Below are 23,067 nucleotides of genomic sequence, written 5' to 3' on the forward strand. Positions count from 1 at the left end.
AGATTATTATTCATGCCTCTGGCTACAAATCTCCAGAAGTGCCCTCATGTCTAGTAATTACCAATGAACTTTCAAGACTCTTCTTTCTTGAATTTAAGTGGGTTTCGGCAACTTAACACCAGAACTCCTATCTGTTGCTAAATTTGGCTGATATTGTAACCCTACAAACAACCCATCGGCACAACCTGAGTTTAGCTCTTACTTCCTAACTTCCTAACTTTAAATGAACTAGGTGCATTTTGAGATGCGGACCCAGTGCATGCTGCATTATCATGGCTAACCTTAACACTCACTTTGCTAAAGAGTCACTAAAGATCTTAACTGCTTCCTAGCTAGCAGTTTCATGGAGACCAGACATTGCTTCTGTTATTTCTATCAGTCACGGCCCGTGTAGGGCGTGCCACCGGGCGGTGACATGGGGCAGGGGAGGGGCACGGTGGGAAGTTGTAAAATGCGGGATCCGGACGATTTCAGGTAAGTACCAAAAAAAAAAAAATGAATGTTGTTGCGCATGCTGCATAACATTTGGCAATGCAGCACTCACAACGAAATCGTCCGTATCCTGCATTTTACAACCCCCACCCTGACCCTCCCCCTCCCTACAACACCACCTGATGTATGATAGTACAGCGCGACCATTTTGTTCGCTGAACTTTACATCACGGATTTTACAACACAAGTCGTTACAACGACTTGCGTGGAGGGCGCGGATCGAGGATTATTATGATTTTCTATTCTAACACCAGTCCACGTAACAGTAGGGAAGGTGTTGGAATAGAAAATTACAATATTCCTTAACCAACAGCGCCATCCAGCGCAAGTTGTAGTAACGACTTGCGTTGTAATGGCAGCGTGGTAAAGGTCGTGCGGTGTAAGCACTGCGTTGTAAACGATGTTTCCCTCACCACCCAGTGGCACGCCCTACACGGGCCGTGGCTGATTTCTATAATGTATTCTCAGTGGCAATACTTGTCTTATTAAGTTTTCTTAAAAAACTCATTCCTACATTTCATAATCTGCATTTTTTTATTACCTAGTCCTATAGTAGACTTGAGGTAAAATGGTCGCTCTCTAGCCTTAAGATTAACCAGACCCTCCCTCCTGAGCTCAGCACACCTGTCTGTCATTCTATTCTCCCTCACTATTCTATTTCCCTTCTTCCGCCTCAATCCATTGAGTGAGTTGAGGTGCACTCAGCTCAGGCGGAAAGGTCTGTCCAACCCTATACTTGCAGTGTATATTAAAAGGAAGCAGAGAGCTCAAGAAAGTTTCACATTCGTATTTCTACTGGCACTGTGCTTGCTCCATCTGCATAAGTGGATATGAGGGGGGGGGGGAGAAAATCAAATGGTGCAATTTGGATTAAGAACATGATGATCTAGAATGTTTCTGCTTTATTTCTTCCACTTTCCACACTCTTAACAATCTAATAATCATGGACGTCATTTATTTATCGCCATGGGTCGCAATTGCAACTTATAACTTGCCCCTGGAGACCCCTGGAGGTGGTAAAATCAGCGCCAAGATCAAAGGGGCAGCTCTGCAGTCCATACTCTGTTACTTATTCCTATAATAATAAAAAATGGAGTACACTCAGCTGGAACGGGACCTTTGGTGGCAGCTGTGGTAGGTAAGAATGGTTTTAAATGTATGTTGTGTTTTAAATGTATGTTGTGTGCAGGTGAGAGTGTGTTTAAGTGGAAGAGTGCGTGTGTATGTTTGAGCAAGTGTGCCTGTATGTGTAAACATGTGCGTGTGTGTGCGCCTGTGTGGGTGTGTGCGTGTGTGTGAGTGAAAATTAGTGTGAATCAGTGACAGGTAATGACAGATTGTGTGAAATTGAGCCCCAGATTTACTATTCTTTGACACAAGGCGATGCTGCCCCAAACTTGTTGGTCTGACTTGCATCAAAGGGATATTTACTAAGATATGGTGCATTTTTGCACTCCGCTATGTGCTGGTGCACTTTTTCAGCCTTGTGCCATAATGCAAGGGTGTGTGCATTTTCTGAAGTATTGTGCTGGAAGTGCTCACTTCCAGTACAAAAACTATGCTTTTAGTCCAGTGTTTCCCAAACTGTGGAGTGAGCTGTTTTATGGTGAGTCATGACAATCAGAATTATGAAAATCAGAGTAATAAATAAAAATGACATTACACTCTGTGTTTAGCTTGTCACATTTGCCAGTGATTCAAAGACAGATATGAAATGTCCGGCTGCTTTATGCTTTCCGTGTAAGATGTTGTTTTTGCAATACACAACAAAATGTAAATACCTGTAAATGAAGGGTATGCATCCAGCAGTCAGGAGAACAAAAATTGAGAACTTTAAAAGAAATTCTGCTATGCTGGCCTGGTAACATATTTTATTTAATAGGATCAAAACAAATCAAAATACTTACTTGGTGAGGCACATATGATAAATATTCACAGAAACCTGCTTTCTAAACATCATTTGTGTGCTACATGGTTTTATCAGTAAACCTGTTTGTCTGCAAATTTAGTGGCCATTACAAGGGAAAATGGGCTGTTTGTAAATGACAGTGCACTTACAAATGATACTTTAGTTACATTAAAAAATCCCCCACCTCATGTCCATTGATGATAGGTGAGTAACGAAAATCTGTCATTCTAAAAAGTGGGTTGTGGTTCTAAAACATATGAGAGCCATTGTTTTAGGCTTTTCACACTTTGTATGAGTGCAGTACAATGCAGTACATATGCAAAGTTGGAAAAACGAGAAATTAAAACATTTCTCCTTGTTACATCAACCTCGAGGAGACGTACAATTTTGTTGCCAATTCTTGTCTTGTACATAGGGATTTGCTTCAAAACCCTTGGGTGGTTGCATGGGAACGCCCATTCACCACCCTTGGAATGCCACCTTGGCACAGAATAATGCATAACAGGGATATTGTAACTTTGCTTTACTATGGTATACTATCCAACTCAATCTTTTTTTATCCTCATTCGCCTTTAGAATATGTAAATTGCAACAGATGAGCACCTTGATTTGCACTGTATAGTAAATTCCATCCTAATACTTTGCACCCTGTTAGCGTTTGAAAAGTGATTCAAACCAGACCCAAATCATCAGTAAACATGGGCCTTACTTAGTGTCATTATGTATGAGTGAGTGAGAATGAGTGAGGTTAAGAGGGATTGCAAGTGAGTGAGTGAGAATGAATAAGAATGAGTGTAGGAGCATGGTAAATGGGATTTAATTGGCCTCTCAACAGTTAGTGCTCTGAGGGTGGGGGGTCGCAGCCCTACAAATGGAATATCAGCTGGCACAATTTGGAGGCCTCTCGCTATCTGCAGGTCAGTCACGCACTGAGAGCAGTGCTATTGAAAGGAGAGGAACTTCCTGAGTCCTCCCCGTTGGAGGACAGATTGCTGGACGAATATATGGATAAGAAGGCGATAACTCTACTATATCGTAAAATTATGAATAACTCCCTGGAACTTTTATCAGGTGTTCAGGTTCATTGGGAGGGGGATGTGGAACGCCTGGAGGACGGAGAATGGCAGGAGGCTATGGCCTCCACCAGAGAGTTGGCCATACGCTCATGCTTTAGGTTGGTACAGATGAAGATTTTACACAGAACCTACTTTGCTTGCACCATACTTGTAAAGATGGGGAGATCTGACTCTCCACTGTGCCCTAGATGATGCGAACAGGAGAGCTCCTTTTTCCACATGATATGGGGATGCCGGGCACTTCAGAAATATTGGGAGGACTTGCAGAGAGGGCTGTTTATGAGAGCAGAGGCTGTCCCCACAAATGGACCAACGTCTGGGGGAAATAAAATGAGTACAGGGGAATGATTTGCATGCCAGTGGTCTGTTGTGGGCAGGGGCAGGTGTCTGGAGGGTTGTATGTCAACACAACGCGGGCTTTTACCCCGCGTGCCATTACAACAAGGGTTTTACAACGCAAGTCGTTACCACGACTTGCGCTGTAGGGTGCTGGACTTAGGAATAGTAAGATTCACTATTCCAACACCAGCCTACGTACAGTAGGGAATGTGTTGGAATAGTAAATCTACTATTCCTTAGCCTAGAGCGCCCTCCAGCGCAAGTCGTGGTAACGACTTGAGTTGTAAAGCCTGCGTTGTAATGGTAGTGCGGTGTAAAAACCGCGTGGTAATGGATGTTCCCCGTCTGGAGAGGCCTGACAGGTGGAACAGAAATAATAGGATGAAGAGGGAAGAAGACATTTTGTAAAAGATTTCACAGTTGACACTATCGCCCCACTGTCGGACTGTATTTCGATATATAGTTTTGTGAACATGAATGTCATCGTAATGTCATGTTTACTTTTTGCAATAAAAAGAGTTATAAAAAAAAGAACAACGAGTATAAGGGGGTTTAAGAGTGAGTGGGAATGAATGAGTGGGAGTCAGTGTGTGTGAGAGAATGAGCGTGAGTGTGCAAAAGATGTAATGTGATGCTTGCAAATCTGTAGTTGGCCCAGGCATAATGAAGGATACCCACGGCATACTACGTGCAGCAATTCCTAGCATGACAGATACCTGTGACAAAATTCTGGCACACTGTGGGTCATTCTTAGCATAAAGGGCACTAATGGTAAAATACTGGTACAGGCATACTAGAGGTAATTCATGGCAAATATGGCACCTGTGGTAGAATACTGGCAAACTTGAGGAGGTTTTACATATGTGGGCTTGAGTGGTTAAATGCTGAGACTTGCACAATGGAGGTAATTATGGGCATAAAGGTGAGTACCTTGACAGAAAAAGGGTGGCAACCACGAAAAAATGGCAGCCCTGACATATTGAGGCAATCTTTGACATAAGGATCACCTATTGCATATGAACAGCATGAATTCCAAATTTCTGGCAATGGCATATTTATGTATTTTTTTTCATATACAAGGGGCTTCTATGACAAAACTGTGGCCCTGACCCAATTGTGGTGATGTTTTTAATATGGGGTACCAATATCACATTTTGGGGAAAAAACAGGGTAAATTCCTGGGGACGATAGTCAGCTTTCGTTGGCTTGGCACACGAAGAAAGTAGTTCAATATTTATGTGTGCGCTTTCAGGGATGATGGCATTTTAGAACATTTATTTATGTGAAAATGTGCTTTAAAATGCATGATTTCTCTCCATTAATTTCAACCCCGTAAAAGATGTCTGACTTACTCACTATGCTCGCTCACTACAATTATGCCCTTCAAAGCTCAAATCAGCACTATAAAATCCGTGGTATCTAAAACAGACATTTGAATAAGTAAGACATGAATTCAAGCAATGTAAGCTGGCAGCAGCTGGAAACAAGACAATCTTCAAGAAAGATGGTCTATACAACCACCTTCAAGAATCCGTCCGTATTGGGCATCTCTAGGGTCCTAGAGACCACCAGATACTCTCCCCCCAAACAATCCTCTCCTCCCAAACAATCCATTCGCCAAAACTGCATCAGAGGTCTCCAAGATAGTGCGAAGAACCAAAGGACTCTAATGTGACTTTATTGCAAAGATAAGAGATGGTATCACTCATAAATGCCTATAAATAGGGAACTTGCACAATTTTAGCATGAGATCCAAAGGAAAAATACGAGATATGCTAAATTACAAAAGAAAAACAAAAGTTCCTCACAACTAAATCTACACAAACTGTGCTGGCTCAATGTAAGTGACCAAAAATGTAACTCCATGCAAAGTCCTGAACTAAAGCCTTGCTCTTCAGCTGTCTACAGCATTCCACTAACCAGTCAAGAACCGATGCAGGTTAAAACCATTCCACCCATCACCATTAGACCATGCAAAGACTGGAGAAATATTCCCAAATCATCAAAGTACGACCAAATGGGAAGTAGTCCGACATAAAAGCTTGGCCTTCTTGTGCACCCTTGGAGATCCAGGAATTGTTACACGTCCAAATACTAAGGGGGTCATTAGGATGGCGGGCGGATTGCCCCCGTCAGGCTGGCGGTAGCCACCGCCGGCCTGGCGGGGGCAATCCGCCCGCCATCCTCAGCCAAATGCCCCCGCCATATTAGTATGGCGGGGTGACCGCAGCGGACGGAAACACCGTACGCCGCTTTTCGAATGGTCTAACATGGTGGCGGTGTCTATTTGACACCGCCAGCCATATTAGGATGGCCCAGGATAGATGTCTTTCCGTGGCGGCATCGGCATGCAGTCTTCACTTCGGGGCCCCCCTGCGGGCCCCCGGAGTGAAGGAGAGGTGGGGGGTGCACAAGGGGGGTACCTGTGGTACACCCCTGCATTTGCATTAACAAAGCGCAAGGCACCGAGTGGTGCCTGCCGCTTTGTTAATGCAAATGCATTTGTGCATGTTTAGCATTGTGGCAGGCAGTGCTGAGAGCCCCGCCCACCACAATGCTAAACAAGCAGGATGCACCCGCCACAGTGGCGGGCGCATCCTAATGCCTTCCACGGGACTCCCGCCCTTATGGCAGGCGGTCCCAAAGACCGATAGGATGGCAGGCGGACTAAGTCCGCCCGCCATCCTAATGACTCCCTAAATTTCTAAAACATTTACAAGTGTTAACCTTAAGACACTTTCTTATCAAACAATGGGTGCAAAAAGTAACCTCTCAAAATTATTTTTTGTATTGTAATTAGATTTGTATAGTGCTTAGTACCACTGATGAGGCGCTAAAGTGCTCTACGGTGGGCCGCACGCTGCACCGTTGCCTAGAGTTAATGTTTAATCCAGTGGTTGATATGTTTTGTTGTATATTGTCAGTTATTTGGTTAGACTTGTGCTCTTTGGAAATTTTTAGAGGCATTTGCTACTGTTCCTTGTGGTAAATTAGGCAAGTAGAATTCGGGTGAAAGGATTAGTTATTGCTCATGAAAGCTGATAACCTAGAGGAGGCTATGCTACTTCTGGAGTGGAAATGGGATTTTCAGAACAAAAGTGAGTTTATAACGGATCCTATCTTAGTACTTAGACCAGGAGATAGACGAGAGCTTGGGAAAGCCTAAAGGCATGGCAGTGCAAAATGGATGCTCAAAAGCACTCGGTTAGTCCAACCCTCCCCCACAGGGTGTGTATCAGATCATTGTAGTCAGAAGATCGTCTGTCAAAAATAATGTAATATTGTTAACAAAAATATCTTCCCGATTGAGTTAATAAAAAAAGTACACCCAATGAGAGAATATTTTTATATTGTATTTAGGGCACGATATTTACGTCAGACGATAATCTGACACCCAATCTAACACCCAATCCTTTGCATTCACTTCTGTCCGTTTGAATTCACATTTCATCCTGATCCAATAGAAGCTAAATTGGTGCTTTATTATATTTCTAATTGCCTCTCCATATTGGTTTGATTGATAGTGTGATCAAGGGTGTGCTGTTGCACGTTATCTACCCTCCCTTTCGATTTTTCCTTTTTATTTTTTTCTCCTTGTACATATATTACATTGAACGTGCGACTTGAAATCTAGTCTGCATCTTTTATTTTACTGAATGCAATTATTGTCTCCTCAAATTGTTGTTTTAATGTTTGTTTTCTCTGTATTCTACGCCTGGATATGTAGACATCTCGACTGTATTCTTCTGAGCATCAAAATCTAAAGGGCCAAAGAGTGAGGACATAAAACTTGGCTGGCTGCTCCCATTCACAGCAAGCCACACACTCATCAAGTGTAGAAGACATAGCAACACCGGGCCTTGCTACAAGTGCTCATTAATTCCCATGAGGGCTAGCCGGGTATTATATGGTCCACAGAAACACCACAGACTTCTCATGGAAACTGGATGGGAGAATGAGGAATTACCTGGGGAATTTGACAAGAAATAACCAATTCCACAGTAACAATGTCCCCCATCTTCGCGGAATTCTCAAAGTTAAACCTGGGATCCCCATTAATTGTGTGCCCTGGCATTGACAATTGCCACTCCAAAATTATTATCTCATGGGGCGCGGAAATAACACTCCCTGCTCCAGGGCACTCGTAACAGAACAGTAGTACTGTGCACTTGAGCACACCACAAAGTATCTTACAACACAACACACTGTAGACAGAACTCGGTGGCACAGCCAACAAAGCCCAGATATGGGACAACCGGCCATTAAACCATCCAGTTGCATTTACTCCCATCTGATGACGACAGTGGTCGAAGTGGGGAAAAAAAAGAAGGGGAACTGTGGGCGGAGACTCAGGGGGCGGGAATAAGCAGAGGATTGGATTAGTGGGCAGAGTCGGTGGTGTGGCTAGAATTAGCAAAACATACCAATTTTTAGTACATTTGGCATTTCACTGACCAGTTACAGCTTATAACGCCATTTTATTCAAACAATCGATAAACCTGTTAATTGAGGTTTAATATATAAGTTGTTTAATGGAGCAAAAGTTACTAAACAACATGAATGTGTTGCTGTGAAGTGGAAGGCCGTGTGCAAAGGTTGACTGGTCACCTTTGTCACCGCTGCATTTGCATGTTACACTGGAATTAATGAGGCGAAAGCTTTCCAGAGACTGTTAGTATGTGCAAAAATGTAAAAATAATAAAGTATCAGAAAATGTACTACATAACGCTAGTCTTTTTTTCTGCATAATTTAGTCAACACTGCAACATAATGTTGTCCTCCATTGCTGCATAATTGCAGTGGCCCCAAAGCAGGTAGCACATGCTAAAAGTGCTTGTGTACGAAGCAGAGAGACCAAGAAGTTTGTGAGTTTAGGGGCATATTTATGGGAATGGTGGCGCTGGGCAGCGCAGCAAGTTTATATACTGCACTGTCCTGTATCACAGGGAAAGGGCAAGAATGCACGGTATTTATCCAATATGGTGCATTCCTGTCTTTTCCCCCCCAGTGCTGGCGCCATTTTGACAGACTAGCGCCAAGGCAGGCACACTCGCCCCATGGTGCAAGGGTCCCTCCGTTGCATGCAGGATTGCTTTGGTGCAGGAAGGGGCGCCCCCCTGCACAAAAACAATCTTGAGAGGCTTTTTCCTCTTTCTATGTGTGCTGCAGAATAATGCACACTTTGAAAGAGGAAAAAACAAGGAGAAATATAGATATTTCTCCTAGTTATGCCTCCCCTGGGGCAGCGCAAGATTTTGACGCATTCCCAGGATTACAAGTCCTTGTAAATCTGTGAATGTGAGTGGCTTTTAAAAACATGACTTGGAGCTTTGCATTGTGCATGTACCACATTTCAAGGTGCAAGCATGATGCAAGACCCTTGAAAACATGCTCCCTTGTCTGGTGTGCATGAAAATTCTGCATTGCAAATCCCTGGTGAGTTGCATTAGTACTACTGGAACAAGACCAATGGAGGCACCAATGGGTGAGGTGGACTGGCCTCAAGGGTCCTGTGTCCTCAGTGACAAAGTCACTGTTGCTCTACGGTGTGCTGAGTCGTAGGCTTGCCCTCAAGACTGGAGGTGAACTTCAGTATGGATTGTGGTGGGCAGGGTTTCAAGGTAACCAACACTGGCCACTGGTAGGGTTCACCTGGTGGTGCTAAGTGACCAGGGCTTCTAAGGTTAAGTGGGACCTTCTACGGTCTATCATGGGAATGTGCTCCCTCAGGAGTGGTCTGATGGACTAGGCATGAAGGCTGAACCAGGTTCCCCAGTTCCAAATTCTGTAGCTCTGGCCACAGTGCCACATCCTACCCCCGCCAAACACCCTTCTGCCCCACTGAGTGAAACTTGCACTGTCTTCAGCTACAACCCAATTCTGCCCCATTAAAAACACCTGGATGTGACTCCTTTCAAATTATGCACTGCCTGAAAAAAAGTAACATTCTGGAAGAAGCAAACACTCATAGGGAATGCAGGATTATGTAAAGCATGCAAAATATAAACAGGAACGACATGTTACCTTAACGCTTTTACTCTCTTGTTCAGAAATCAATGAGTAGTTTTGTGTCTCAAACATTGAGGACATGAATATAGGGCTCCTCCTGTACATATGTGTCAAAAAGGGCTCAGAACACAAAGGAACTCATCAACAGAATCTGATCTGACTCTCGGAAACCCACAAGGGCTTCTTCATATTCATGTTAGCCAACTAGCTGCTCAAACATAGTATAGCAAATATGTATTCAAGTGTCCTCCAAAGAAGAATGAGTGCGAGTAAGTAAATGTGGGTGCGAATGATTGAGTGCCTGAATGTAACCGAGCATGAGTGAAAAAGTGTATACGGATGAAAGTGAGAGAAACTGAGTGAGAATGACTCACGTAGAGTAAGTGACACTGTAAATTAGAATGAGGTTATCAGAGTAGGAAAAAGTGTGAGTGAGTGCAAGTGAGAATGTGATACTGAATGTTAAAGAGTGAGTGCAAGATAGAACAAGCATTGGCATAGCCAACAGGTCTCGCCTTTGGGACCTTATAAGTGTTTAGCCATACAACAGTTGATGTTGTTGCACCAAGGATATTGTGCTGCATAACTAAATACATATAAGATCCCAAAAGCGAGACCTATTGCCTATGCCAATGCTTGTTGATATTGTTCCAGGCACTTCAAAACAAAAAACATTTGAAAACATTTGTCGGCTTGAAAGTGATTTTCTCTTGAGCATCTTTTAACAAAATTGAATCGGGTCAGATTTGAAGACATTATTACTTGTATTAAAATGTTTAAATAGTGCCCAGGCTTCTTCTTTTGAGGATAGCCCAATTTACTGGAAAGGGGTCAATTATGAGACATCACACTGACTGCATCGTCATATACACTTGGAAAGTGTCATTTAAGGGACATCTCAAATAAAGGATCTTTTAAGAAACAGGACACTGCTTACAACCAGCAACAGGAAAGAAAATGTCACAAAATATAGATCACGCTGCTTGGCTCAAGTCCTGTTTCTTAAAAGATCCTTTATTTGAGAGGTCCCTTAAATGACACTTTCCAAGTGTATATGACGAGGCACACCGCCTGAAGAATGGGCATTTATGGTGTCTATGGGCAACTGCTCCCTGATTCCGTGAGTAGCGACGCACTTAAAGCGCTATTATGAGTAGCGACGCACTTAAAGCGCTATCTGTGTAGACGTGCACATTTCCTTACACATGCTTGTATTTCTTCATGCATGTATACGTTTTTTACTTCTGTGCACCCACATATGGACATATTTAGGTACTTTCAAATTCGTAATGCCCCTTATGTTTCCGGAGCTGCTTTGTGCAATTAAGCAGGCACACTATAGACATTAACATAAAATAACTCATGTTACCCAGCCAATTTTACACAGATCTACACACCGGCACTACTGGGCACTACACATTGAAAAAAGTAACATAAAAAAACAACAGATAAGACATTCGACATTTACCATTTATGGAAAAAAAAATTGCACCAGGTATTTTATTTTCCCAACTTACTTGATGTTTGTGGAGTTCAACTTAAGAGGCAGCCCAGGCTCCTCTTGCAGGCCCCGCCCGGTACAGAGAAGAGAGTAGTCGAGCTGTAAAGGAGGGGCCGGGACGCTCTGTGTGACACCTAAATGATATCCTGATGGGACCATTGTATTGGTCGCAGTGGGGGCAGGCAGGCAACGGCCTCACAAAATGAGGTGTGAATCGCGGGCCATCAGAGATAGCCGTTTTCGCGCTCTGCTGCACTGATGGCCCTCTCAGTGTCACTCTGCAGGCCCCTAGACACAGAGGAAGGAGAGGAGGTCGGGCGCACTGCAGAGGCCATCCTCAATGTGCACCTTGCACCACACAGGGAGAAAAATAAAGTTCCAGGTACACTTTTTAAAAAACAAGAAGTAGGGGAACGGACTAGCATCATTTTTAAAAGTAGGGGCACGCCGTGCCCTTCCGTTCCCGCCCACTTCTAACACTGGATGACGACCTCACACACAAATACCTCCCTGGCAATGCACAAGCGTACCAGCCAAGAAGATATGGACCATCAATCTGTCCCATCAAATCACAACTCATTAACGATGACACATTTGCCTCAACGAGACACTCCTGTTCCCAAAACTAGCCACTACTCATATGCCTCTATTGAAGAATAACCTCCCTCACAGCCAGAAACATAGAAGGGATTTTGACCTATAATTCATTTATTTACCACAGTTAAGACCAACAAAATGGTGGAGGTGACAGTGAGTGGGAGTGACGTGCATATTTCCAGCTCTGCAGGCTAAACAGAGTTATAACTACCTGATTTGTCCCCATGCACTATAAGTAGACAATTTCCTGACGTTTTTTCATAGTTTTGCGCCACCCCTTTGTGGCGTCATTGGGCAGCTGCTGCCTTGCCATTTTTGAGAGAGCTGGTCGTGGTAGCATAGAAAACACGGACAATAAGGTACCTGTGTGGTAGTGACAAGAAATGGGCCCAGGTACGCAACTCACTTGAGGATGTAAAGTAAAGGTTGAAAAGCGAGTTGTTCATCAAGGATTTCTCTGCACAAGTTATTTTGTTAGTTAAAATGTAAGAAAGCCAACAATCAGATTTCTTCAACATATTTGGGCACTGTGCAGCACTAAGGACATGTACCAGTGCATTTTAAGATTTTTAGTTCAGAACAATACATTTAAACCTACCATAAGCAGTTGATTAAACCACTGACAGATCGTGTGACCTTGGGCAGTGCTTCACCGTGGTGAATCTATGCAGCAGCTCCCTGGACTGCATACATTCTTTCAGCCACATTCACTAGACACAGGATGATGTATCGCTACAGATGTCGCCGGCGCTTTAACTGTTACTGACCTTCTCCTGTAGGATACGAGTTCTGATTTCTAACACTTTATAAATAACTCCTGGCACACATGGAAAGAATGAGGTCTAGCAATCAAAATAGGATTTTTACTGAGTATTGGATCAGGGTGTAGGTTAAGGTAACACGGATCCTCCAAATGTCACAAAACTACACACCACATATGCTCGCCGTGTTTCCCTCGCCCTTGAACTTAGCCGAACTCCTTTTTATGCTTTATTATTTATTTTTGCCATAAACAGGTGCATTTACGTTGCACTGAAAAGTCTATTCCTTTTATCCTCCAAATTATTCAATATTTTATCCTCCAAATTATTCAATATTTTTCAATATTTGTCAATGGCATTGAGGGGGCCCGATTCCAAATTTGGCGGTCCATGGACCGCAAAACCTTGGGTGGCGCAGCGGTGGCAGTGCGCACTGGCGGTCCGACCGCCGTATTCTGAGTTTGGCGGTCAGACCGCCATTGGACCATTGCAACCGCCAGGGATCGGCGGTGGCACAGTGGTCTGGGGAGCACAAAATGCTGGTGATGCCTCTGCGGCAACGCCAAGCATATTACTCACTGCTACCCTTTCCATGGAGGTGAGCCCGTCATGAAAAGGGTTGCGGTTAGGAAACCAAGGGGTCCCTACAGGAGATACATGCATATTGTTCCCCCCTGTGTGCATGCACCCCAGTTCCTGCATGGCATAAACGGCAAAGTCCACGCAGTGCAGGAACTTGCTTTGGCGCTGCAGTTCATAGACTCACAAATGAGCCCTTGAACTGCACCGCCGCACCACCCGCCAGACCACGAAATTACTTGTAATCTGGCAGGCGGGCAGTGGTTGACTTTGATGGTGTGGGAGTGGGTCACTGAAGTGGTAGCCCGCTCCTACACAGCCAATCTCGTAAACAGGCCTTTAGTGTTCTTCTTTAAGGAGGAGACAGAAGACCTAATCAGCACTCATAATGGGACCAATTTTAAAAGAAAATGCAGTAGTAAGTCTATACTTGGCGATTAACATCTACATCCTGGTGCAGATTTACTAGTCTTCAGAATTAACAAATCTTTCCAGGAATCTGCACGAAAAGCTACTCCAGATGCAGGTTTCTATGAGGATCCCTGGAAAGTCATGTGATTTTCCATCCAAGATCCCATTCCCAGCGTACAGTGTTCTCAATAGCAGAGAACTGCACACAGGGGGAATTAAATTCACTGTGAAAATGCACATTGTTTTTTTTGTTATCTCCGTGGGAAAAATATTATCCCCCTTGAGAAACATCTTTCCACTTTAGCGGTCTCACCAGCATCATATAATTAAAAACATTAATGCATAAAACATACATACATACATAGAGGATCTTTGGATCAGCCCTCTTTATAGATTGGACTGTTCAACTGTCCTTCATACTTTGCTTCCACTCACCAAGCATTCTGCATAGGATAATGGGCCAGTCCACTTCGCCTACTGGCTCCCTTGTACTGTGAGTGACGGCAATTGACCTCATCACATCCACCTAAAAAGAAGTGCATGTCTGTCCCAGGGCTTGAGGGCAAGACTTTACTTGTCCATTGTTTTTTTCTTTTTCTTTGTATGCTTTCTACTGCGTTTCCTTTTCCTTTTGTGTTTAAACTATGTCTTCAGTTGACAGCAATTTAAAGTGAATAGTACCTTTTTTTATGACAATAATATTTATTTTACCTTTTATATGTATTCAACTCAAAAGGGTTTTATACCTGTACTAGGTAAAGCCACATGTGGTACTTTTGTAATGAAATTATATGCATTTATTTTAATTACTTTTTTTATTTCAAGCATATGACTGGCACTTTTGGGGTATTTAGACAAAATATCGAGTTTGAAATATAAAGTTTCACAAATATCAGAAAAATATATTGAGATACAAAAATATTGTAATGCAGAAATATCGTTGACAAGAATATCAATTTTATAGGTAAGTAATATCGTTTTAAACTATATCTTTGTTTCTTAATATCGTTTTCAGTAATATATTGTTGTAAAATATAGTTTTTTAACTATCTTTATGTGTTTTAGTTCATATATTCATTTTATGTGTTATTGTTTGTATAATTGTTAGTAGTATTTTTAAATATAGTTTGCAATTTTATTTGTAATTTTTTATTTAATTACTTTTAGCAATTTATAAAGTAGTAGTGGGCTGCTAGGTTTGGAAGGGTATAGGTTGGGAAGTTAATTAATTAGAATTAATTAAAAATGAATTTTTGAATTATTAATAATTTAATAATTATCTACATTGTGAAAAAAAAATTAGATGCTGTGATGTTGGGGTATAGTGTAGGAAGTTAATGAATAATTATCTAACAAATAATTTTTAATTTCTGTTTAATTGTTTAACAGATTATTAATTATGTACATTGTGTATTTATTGTATTCGTTAAGTTATATATTAGATGTGGCCTGCTGGGTTTGTAGGAGTGTAGGGTGGGAACTTAATTAAGTAATAATTAACAATGAATTTTAATTACTTAAATGATTATTTTTTATGTAAATTGTCTAATTATAATATTTTTTAGTTATATGTTAGGTGTAGATTGCTGAGTTTGTAGAGGTACAGGGTTGGACATTAATTAAGTAATAATTAATCAATAATTCATGATTAATTATTTAATTGATTTTTAGTCATGACAATTGTGAAGTCATTATTTATTTCAAGTTATATATTGGTGCAGGCTTCTAGGTTTATAGAGGCATATGGTGGGAAATTATTAAACGTTTGTAATAGGCACACAGACTTGGATGCGATGCGCACTGTTCACAATCAAATGAAAACGTATTTTTGCTTATAATATTACACACTCTACTATTTTTATGGCAGTACTTTTTTTTATATAATCAGTATTCTTTAGTACTTCTGTTAGTACTTTGTCATTATGTTTGGTACCATGGAATTAGTACTGCATATTTATTTCACACACAACAAATTAATTTGATAAATTCCTTGAATACATAATTCAACATAAATAAAACATCAAAACGTTACACAATACAAAATATTATGATCATGTTCATTTTCATGCCCGATGCATTTATGGACGTCAGTGTCCCTTCTTCAGGGGAATATCTGAAAGTCCAAAAGAAATTGCAATGTTTAAACAATAATATAGCATAGAAATGCTCAATCGCCCAAACAACCATGCCTGCGTTAGAGGTCCACTTAAACCCTTAGACTATCATGCCATTTCATGATTCATGCTTCTATTGAGCAATATAAGCCTGTGGGTATGTATTGGTAATATACAGGGTATGCATGCTATATATCAAGCATGCACATATGACCTTACTGTGACTAGCATTATTTTAATACACCTAGGGGCCGATTCCGATTCGGGAAAAAAAGCGTCCGTCGGAATTGTATCCGGAGCCATTTCCGTACGAATCGTACACGTCCGTCCGAATCGCGTAGTACGATCCGTATCTCGTCAATCCGTCTGAATCGTCGTGAACCGTACAAATTGCAAGGGTGAAACCGTACGACACGGACCCTCACAGTGAACCGTACAATTCGTAAACATGCTGTATGACCCGACGAGTACGATCCGGACGCGATTTGTACGGTCCACGTCAGGTAAGGGCGATTCGTACGGACAACCACACAATCACATACACACCGTATGGTGCGTACACCCCATGTCTGCAGGGGTACGTGCGTACCCCTGCGATCATGGGGTGTACGCACCGTACCCCATTATTGCAGGATGTATGCACCGTACACCCTGCGATCATGGGGTACGGTGCGTACACCCTGCGATCATGGGGTACGGTGCGTACACCTCATGATCGCAGGGGTACGCACCGTAGCCCTGCAGACGTGGGATGTACGCACCATACCTGCGGGGGCCGTTCTGTACCTGTTTTGAGACGAACTCTGCTTCTCCGGACGTTTTGGGCTCCCGTAAAGAAAGCGTTGTACTGTGCGTACCCGTCACGAATCGTATTTGCTGGTTTGGGAAAACCTGCTTCGAACCATACGGATGTCGCATACAGCTGGTTCCGAGGGAGAATCGTGTGGAGATTAGTGTTGTACGGTCTTTGTACGATTCGTACGGAGTCCTGGTGTGAATCGTACCTCATTGTACGTACAGGGATGTTGCAGGGTACGATTTGTACTGGGTAAACGCTCCGTACGGATATTCGGAGTGGTTTATTCCGAATTGGAATCGGCCCCCTAGTGTTTTCAAAATAAAATGCTAGTCATGTGCCCAATCCTACCTTTGGAGAAATTATTAAAGCAATAATAATTAATTCCTCATTAATGTATTAATACATATTTAATTGTTTATTAATTATGTTAATTGTGTTATACTTATTTATTTCAGTTATATTTTAAGTGTAGGCTGTGAGGTTTATGGGGGTGTAATGTTGGAAAGTAATTAAGTAATACATGTTATTGATAATTATTAGATTGTTTAGTAATCCTTTAAAATGTTCAATATATATAATTTAGTTGTCCAACTCTTTCCCTACTGTTTCACAGACTGGAGTGGAAATAGTAAACTTAACCCCTCCGAAGTCCAACGCTTTCCCTACTATCGCACAGACTGGAGTGGGAATTGTAAATGTAACCCCTCCGAAGTCCAACGCTTTCCCTACCATTGTACAGACTGTAGTGCTAATAGTAAATTTAACCCCTCTGAAATACAACACTTTCCCTACTGTTCCACTGATTAGAGTAGGAGTAGTACATTTTACCCCTTCAAAGTGCAATACTTTCCCTACTGTAGCACAGACTGGAGTGAGAATAGTAAATGTAATGCCTCCGAAGTCCAACGCTTTCCCTACTAATGCACAGACTGGAGTGGGAAAAGTCAATTTAACCCCTCCAAAGTCCACGGCTTTCCCTACGGATGCATAGACCGGAGTGGGAATAGTACATTTTACCCCTTCGAAGTCCAGCACTTTCCCTACCATTGTATAGACTGGAGTGTGAATAGTACTTTTTATCCCTCTGAAGTCCAACACTTTCCCTAATGTTGCACAGGGTGGAGTAGGAATAGTATATCTATTATTGTTAGACTCTTCCTAATATTTTTTTATATTATTATTTTTAGTTTGGTTGTTTCCTTTTAAATTATTTGTATATATATATATATATATATATATATATATATATATATATATATATATATATATATATATATATATATATATATATGCAAAGAATTCCGTTCCACTCCACCCGTTATCGGTTAGAAACAGACACGGACCCAGCCAGGTACTTTGCTTGGATTTATTGAGTGTACAACACAATCGCCGCCATGACGCGTTTCGGGCCCTTGAGCCCTTGATCACATGGTAACAAATATATTTGTTTTTAAAGTAAATGTTATGTTTCACGATTTTAAATGTTTTATATTTTATTATTTGGTAATATTTGTTATGATATATATATATATATATATATATATATATATATATATATATATATATATATATATATATATATATATATATATATATATATATATATATCATAACAAATATTACCAAATAATAAAATATAAAACATTTATATATATATATATATATATATATATATATATATATATATTACCAGCAACTAGCCTCCATATCAAAATACAGGGACTCGGTCTGCCATCTGTTGGCCGAGTTTAGACGTACGTGTATCTTTGACACGATATTATGATTTCTAGTGACGCGCTTAGAAACAGAGAAGCCACAGCTGAGGCGCGCTTTGACAGTCTTCCGGTTAATGCCCCTAAACAAACAAGTGAGGCACCGGGCGTGGCTGACAGCGATGTGAAAGGTCTGCTTAAAGCATTGGAAAAACTCCTTCGTGGTGAAATTTCCAAATGGTGGGAGAAGAAATCCCTTGAGAAGTATAGGGATGCGAACAGAATACCGCGTGGTTTGAGAGTCCTCATTGTCCCAACCTATGAGAATCCGGACCCCCAGATGCTCCAAGAATGGGCGGAAAACAACTTGAAAAGCTCAATGAATATGTTGCATATTTTGATCAAGTATGCAGAATCTGATCGAAATAAATTGTTACTTGAAATAGACCGAGTAAATGGTCTCTTGGAGGCATCGGGAGAAACCGATTTGATAACGAAAACCAAGGCAGAGATTGATATAAGAGTAAAAAAGTTGGAAGAAACTATCATTGAACGTAAAATCACGAAATTTGCAAGAGACAAGCATGATTATGCCACAGGGAGAATTTTTACATTCTCTAGAAAATATGACAATCTGAAGCGCAAAGCAGTGGCTAATGCTGGCAATATACAAGTAAACCAACCATCAACCTCCGCCAATACTATTCCACCGGACAACAGTGACAATTTATCCTTGAACTCGCTCACATCTGGTAGTGAAGATGAAAATGTACCTGTAAGATCCACTGAGGGTCTTCCCAACTGTGAAAACTTCACACTGATTGACAAACTAAATTTTGTGAGCGAGGACCGGCGTTACTCCCTGCGCTCCCGGCAACCTCAGAACAAACCAGGCAATCAGTCAGCCAGCGCAGGCACGAAGGAGGGTCCTCTTCAAACGCAAGTACCACACGCGCAAAAGCAAAAAAGAATTGGAGAAGATAATGACCTCAGTAGAAAATACTGTTATCAATCTCACTGACTTTCCTTTATCCACACATGACCAACAATTGCTCTCTCTGGGGTTGTCATATTGTCCGCCCAATAGGTTCTCATATAACCAGACCCGGATTGACATTTACAAGTTCATCCGTAAGATCAAATTAATCAAATTTTTCAGACTTGAAGCAAAAAGAAAACAAACTGAGTCTAGCATCGAAGTGAACACCATGACTCCAGGATTGCAAGTTCAAGATGCGGCCGGACTACAAAACTTATTGGACTTGGCGTTTGACAATGACTCACAACCGACTCCTACTGTGAGCCAAAGTACTGAAACGGGCTGTTCAGCTACCACTCCTTTTCGGCCTAAATCAACCTTTCTGCCAATCATGCCACGTGATTCGGTAGATGTGTTCAGTGATAAAGTAATTGTTGAATTGAAAGCACTCAATAGGAAAGTTTTGAGTCAGAAACAACAACTCAAATACAACGACAAACAGTACCACAGACTTGTGAGCAAACTACAAAAGAATAAAGACATTATAATTAAAAATGCAGATAAAGGAGGAAACACTGTGCTTTGGTCAACTAAGGATTACATCATTGAAGCCCAGAGACACCTTAGTGACACCTCTTGTTATCGAGCTACTTCCCAGTTTGCGATGAACAAATGCAATGAATCCACTCGCAAACAAATACATACGTGGAAACGAAAAGGCTTGCTCACGAAGGATGAGTGTAATTTTCTGGTGAAAGAACATCCTATCACTCCGGTGTTATATTTTCTACAGAAAATTCACAAACAAACAACACCTACTCCTGGTCGTCCTATCATAGCTGCCATAGGTAGCAACAACGAAAACATCTCCAAATATATAGACTATTTTTTGCAACCACACATGCAGAATCTTCCATCATTTGTTAAGGACACCACTGACTTTTTAACTAAACTCATGAAAGTGGAATGGAATGCGAACTTACTATTTTTGATAATGGATATTGAATCCCTTTACACGTCAATACACCATCTACAGGGCATGAACGCGTGTAAATACTATCTGGACAGACGTGATATTTGCTTTCGTGAGCATAACACTATGTTAATGGAAATGTTGAACATCTGTCTAACCACCAATTTTTTCAAGTTTCAGGGCCAGATATATGAACAACTTCGAGGTGTGGCGATGGGCTCGTGTTTCTCCCCCAGCTACTCATGCTTGCATGTTGGCTGGTGGGAGGAACGGGAGCTCAAAACTACACATCGCCATTGGTTACCGTACATCAAGCATTATTGGCGTTTTATAGATGACGTCTGCATAATCTGGCAGGGCACAACAAAAGATGCTGAATTGTTTGTTGAGGAGATTAATAGGAATTCCTTTAATCTTAAATTTACCTCCAGCATCACGGCTGACTCAGCTGAATTTCTTGACGTTAACATTTTCATTAAAAACAACCGAATTGAAACCTGCCTACACAGAAAGGCCACTGCAGGCAATTCAATTTTACACGCTCACAGCTCTCACCCTGCCCACACGATTCGCAGTGTTCCCTATGGGGAGTTCATTCGTATCTGTAGAATATGCAGTGAAAATGACTCCTTGGAAGAATGTCTCCATGAATATAGGCAACGTTTCATTCATAGGGGATACTCTGATTCCATCCTTGACAAGGCCCTCCACAAAGCTCGCGCAATTGAGCGTAAAACACTTCTAATGCCCAAAACTCCTGACATCTCTACTGATGAAAGCACTGTGCGGCTTATTACCAACTACAGTGCACAGGAACATAAAATCAGGAGTATCATCAATTCTGAATGGCCTATAATCCTCACGGATGTCATTCTTGGACCTATACTATCTAGAAGTCCTAATATTACATTCAGAAGATCACCCAGTATGCGTGATGCATTAGATAGATCTATGCCCGAAGAACCTCCTAAAAAAAGTCTAACCACCAAGACAGGATTCTTCCGGTGCACTTTGTGCAGAGCCTGTACTTTTGCCAAGAATAGTACCCATTATTTCACAGCATTTTGCTCCACACCTGTCCCTATTCGTGAACACCTGACATGTAGATCCGAATTTGTTGTGTACAAACTAAAATGCACATGCAACCTGGAGTACATCGGAAGTACTAAACTTCCGGTACACCAGAGGATATTGCAACACATCCGTGCAATTGTTAATAGCGACAATAACTACCCTGTCGCGCGACATTTTCGAGCTGTTCATGATAAAAAATTGAGAGATCTTGAATATACAGTTTTGTGCTCAGTCCCTCAACCCGGACGGGGAGGTGACAAAATGAAACTTCTTCGGCAGAAAGAATCTCATTTAATTTTGGCCTTAGACACCAAGGCACCTAACGGTTTAAATTTGACCGAGGATTTGAGCAACTTTCTATAAACTGTATAGGGTCAGTTTGAGACCACTATTCCCCTAGAGTATGTACATGAGTTATCTGATGTTTTGTAGACTTTCGCAGAGAGGTTGGCCGGCTGGCTAGCCTGCATTTGTATATACTTTGTTTTGGTGTTGTTCATTCTAATCATATTAGTAATGTATATTTTGAGAAGGTGTACACCTATTTGCAAAGTTACTTGATATATTATTTTACTGTGCACTGTCAGGGCTTATTTGTCTTCAGTTGTGACTATGTTTATGAATCCCATTCCCTCTTAGTTTTTCCCGTCACTATATACTTCCTTTAGTTTTTCTCGTGCTTTCTCCCACATGTCTGGTTATATCATTATTATTATTATTTTTTAGTTCATATTTTATTTTTCCATGATGATGCTTTGGTCTCAGTTTTCCTTGATTATTGGAATGTTATTTACTTCACATGTTATGATTCTTAGCTGCTTATTTTAGGTTCAGCAGTTTAATATTACTTTCAGGCACTATGTCAGTATGAAAATATTATTATGATTTTTTCGCACTAGGTCATCATTGTGTTTGTTGTGAATGACAATAACAGTATAACCTTATTCTGGTTTTTTAGGCATCTGCCGTCACTGTTACTTGTAAATACACGAACCCCTTTAAGAATCATAACACTGTAAATAACATCTATACGCTAAACAGGCAGTTCGTTTTGTTTTGCGTTACTCTTGTAACCATGAAAGTTAAAGCATCTATTAGGTTACATTTTATGTTACTTTGTTTCCATTTTATGTATAATGTTTAGTCCTTCCTTTGTTATTATGAACTGGAGAAGGCGTGGATTATTAGTGGTGTTTATTGAAGTCCTTTGTTTATGTTGAGTATTTAAACACTTCTTTGTTTTGGGCGCATTGTGTGATCAAGCTCTCTTGTAGAGTGAAACACGTCATCCCTATTAAAAATACGTCTTCCCTGATATCCAGTGTGGATTTACTTCTTTGAGGCTCAACTGTTTTGCTGGTTGTGAGGAGTTACGAGGTCTCGACCGTTGGTTCCAGCACTGTGTGGAACTTGGACTGCTTTTTTCATATATATATATATATATATATATATATATATATATATATATATATATATACATTTATATGAAAAAGAAGAGGTCTCACATAACGGGGTGTACGCACAAAACTCACCGGCAGCAGCAGTATCAGCTTTCCCCCACGTTTTCACTTTTGCCCGAAGGTATGGCGCTGCAAAGAAAAAAAGCAATATTGCCTCCCAACGGAAAAAACAGGGTAATACCAGTGATAGTACACCTTCGCTCACATCCACTTCGGAACAAAGCGCTGTTAGTGGGAGCGAAAATGAGGAGGAAGCCGGCCCCTCGAATCAACCAAAAGAGG

This window comes from Lissotriton vulgaris, chromosome 1_2, assembly GCF_964263255.1.
Source record: "Lissotriton vulgaris chromosome 1_2, aLisVul1.2, whole genome shotgun sequence".
Lineage (NCBI taxonomy): Eukaryota > Metazoa > Chordata > Amphibia > Caudata > Salamandridae > Lissotriton > Lissotriton vulgaris.